The sequence below is a fragment of the Oncorhynchus keta genome, chromosome 35, assembly GCF_023373465.1.
Source record: "Oncorhynchus keta strain PuntledgeMale-10-30-2019 chromosome 35, Oket_V2, whole genome shotgun sequence".
NCBI lineage: Eukaryota > Metazoa > Chordata > Actinopteri > Salmoniformes > Salmonidae > Oncorhynchus > Oncorhynchus keta.
Window position 1 is genome coordinate 47810874 of NC_068455.1, and position 3706 is coordinate 47814579.

Here is a 3706-nt window from a genome sequence, read left to right on the forward strand (position 1 = left end):
CATATTCATTGTATTCAAATAAAATTCCCAATTTCAGACTCATAGCTAGAAATAGCTACAGTATTTTAGTGAGTAAAACGTATTAACACAAATGGTAAAGCTAGCTTTTACCCCTAGCAGCTAGCTAAGCCCCTGGCAATGTCAACACTTTTTCCAACTCACTCAATAAACATTACAAAATCATCATGAAACTCATAAAACATTTAGTTAACAATGGTAGCTATCTCAGTAGCTTAAGACTTACGTTGTACTTTTGCACATTTACGAACCTTTAACAACAGGACAAATTAAGAGACAAACATCACAATGTTCTTTCTATTTTGGCTGCACAGCCACAGGAAGGAGGAGCAAGTGAGAGGTCATCGAAATGTAACTTCCTGGTGACCTCACGTTTAAATACCTCTCTAACGCCCAGAAAGCTCTGACTCAAACTCCCATTCACCAGCTCTGCAATCGTTGGTCACCAAATATGGAGTTTCGCTGAGCAATTATCTATATTTACTCCTGGTACGGCCGGTATGTACTTCCAAAAAAGGTCTAAATGAAAATGTACAAACAACCAAAATAATGAGTCTTCCGCAATGTATTGAGCTATTGAGTGTTGTAGACTTCCGACCTGTGTGAGGCAATAATCAGTGATTTACATTGGCAATGCCAAATATATATATTTTTAGGTTGCTTTTTATTTAGACCTTGTTTGGAGGTACAGTACATACAGTGGGGCAAAAAAGTATTTAGTCAGCCACCAATTGTGCAAGTTCTCCCATTTAAAAAGATGAGAGGGGCCTGTAATTTTCATCATAGGTACACTTCAACTGTGACAGACAAAATGAGAGAAAAAATCCAGAAAATCACATTGTAGGATTTTTAATTTATTTTTTTGCAAATTATGGTGGAAAATAAGTATTTGCTCACCTACAAACAAGCAAGATTTCTGGCTCTCACAGACCTGTAACTTCTTCTTTAAGAGGCTCCTCTGTCCTCCACTCGTTACCTGTATTGATGGCACCTGTTTGAACGTGTTATCAGTATAAAAGACACCTGTCCACAACCTCAAACAGTCACACTCCAAACTCCACTATGGCCAAGACCAAAGAGCTGTCAAAGGACACCAGAAACAAAATTGTAGACCTGCACCAGGCTGGGAAGACTGCATCTGCAATAGGTAAGCAGCTTGCTGTGGGAGCAATTATTAGGAAATGGAAGAGATACAAGACCACTGATAATCTCCCTCGATCTGGGGCTCCACGCAAGATCTCACCTCGTGGGGTCAAAATGATCACAAGAACGGTGAGCAAAAACCCCAAAACATTTACATTTACATTTAAGTCATTTAGCAGACGCTCTTATCCAGAGCGACTTACAAATTGGTGCATTCACCTTATGACATCCAGTGGAACAGCCACTTTACAATAGTGCATCTAAATCGTTTAAGGGGGGGGGGTGAGAAGGATTACTTTATCCTATCCTAGGTATTCCTTAAAGAGGTGGGGTTTCAGGTGTCTCCGGAAGGTGGTGATTGACTCTGCTGTCCTGGCGTCGTGAGGGAGTGTGTTCCACCATTGGGGAGCCAGAGCAGCGAACAGTTTTGACTGGGCTGAGCGGGAACTGTACTTCCTCAGTGGTAGGGAGGCGAGCAGGCCAGAGGTGGATGAACGCAGTGCCCTTGTTTGGGTGTAGGGCCTAATCAGAGCCTGGAGGTACTGAGGTGCCGTTCCCCTCACAGCTCCGTAGGCAAGCACCATGGTCTTGTAGCGGATGCGAGCTTCAACTGGAAGCCAGTGGAGAGAGCGGAGGAGCGGGGTGACGTGAGAGAACTTGGGAAGGTTGAACACCAGACGGGCTGCAGCGTTCTGGATGAGTTGTAGGGGTTTAATGGCACAGGCAGAGAGCCCAGCCAACAGCGAGTTGCAGTAATCCAGACGGGAGATGACAAGTGCCTGGATTAGGACCTGCGCCGCTTCCTGTGTGAGGCAGGGTCGTACTCTGCGGATGTTGTAGAGCATGAACCTACAGGAACGGGCCACCGCCTTGATGTTAGTTGAGAACGACAGGGTGTTGTCCAGGATCACGCCAAGGTTCTTAGCGCTCTGGGAGGAGGACACAATGGAGTTGTCAACCGTGATGGCGAGATCATGGAACGGGCAGTCCTTCCCGGGAGGAAGAGCAGCTCCGTCTTGCCGAGGTTCAGCTTGAGGTGGTGATCCGTCATCCACACTGATATGTCTGCCAGACATGCAGAGATGCGATTCACCACCTGGTCATCAGAAGGAGGAAAGGAGAAGATTAATTGTGTGTCGTCTGCATAGCAATGATAGGAGAGACCATGTGAGGTTATGACAGAGCCAAGTGACTTGGTGTATAGCGAGAATAGGAGAGGGCCTAGAACAGAGCCCTGGGGGACACCAGTGGTGAGAGCGCGTGGTGAGGAGACAGATTCTCGCCACGCCACCTGGTAGGAGCGACCTGTCAGGTAGGACGCAATCCAAGCGTGGGCCGCGCCGGAGATGCCCAACTCGGAGAGGGTGGAGAGGAGGATCTGATGGTTCACAGTATCGAAGGCAGCCGATAGGTCTAGAAGGATGAGAGCAGAGGAGAGAGAGTTAGCTTTAGCGGTGCGGAGTGCCTCCGTGATACAGAGAAGAGCAGTCTCAGTTGAATGACTAGTCTTGAAACCTGACTGATTTGGATCAAGAAGGTCATTCTGAGAGAGATAGCGGGAGAGCTGGCCAAGGACGGCACGTTCAAGAGTTTTGGAGAGAAAAGAAAGAAGGGATACTGGTCTGTAGTTGTTGACATCGGAGGGATCGAGTGTAGGTTTTTTCAGAAGGGGTGCAACTCTCGCTCTCTTGAAGACGGAAGGGACGTAGCCAGCGGTCAGGGATGAGTTGATGAGCGAGGTGAGGTAAGGGAGAAGGTCTCCGGAAATGGCCTGGAGAAGAGAGGAGGGGATAGGGTCGAGCGGGCAGGTTGTTGGGCGGCCGGCCGTCACAAGACGCGAGATTTCATCTGGAGAGAGAGGGGAGAAAGAGGTCAGAGCACCGGGTAGGGCAGTGTGAGCAGAACCAGCGGTGTCGTTTGACTTAGCAAACGAGGATCGGATGTCGTCGACCTTCTTTTCAAAATGGTTGACGAAGTCATCTGCAGAGAGGGAGGGGGGGGGAGGATTCAGGAGGGAGGAGAAGGTGGCAAAGAGCTTCCTAGGGTTAGAGGCAGATGCTTGGAATTTAGAGTGGTAGAAAGTGGCTTTAGCAGCAGAGACAGAGGAGGAAAATGTAGAGAGGAGGGAGCGAAAGGATGCCAGGTCCGCAGGGAGGCGAGTTTTCCTCCATTTCCGCTCGGCTGCCCGGAGCCCTGTTCTGTGAGCTCGCAATGAGTCGTCGAGCCACGGAGCGGGAGGGGAGGACCGAGCCGGCCTGGAAGATAGGGGACATAGAGAGTCAAAGGATGCAGAAAGGGAGGAGAGGAGGGTTGAGGAGGCAGAATCAGGAGATAGGTTGGAGAAGGTTTGAGCAGAGGGAAGAGATGATAGGATGGAAGAGGAGAGAGTAGCGGGGAGAGAGAGCGAAGGTTGGGACGGCGCCATACCATCCGAGTAGGGGCAGTGTGGGAAGTGTTGGATGAGAGCGAGAGGGAAAAGGATACAAGGTAGTGGTCGGAGACTTGGAGGGAGTTGCAATGAGGTTAGTGGAAGAACAGCATCTAG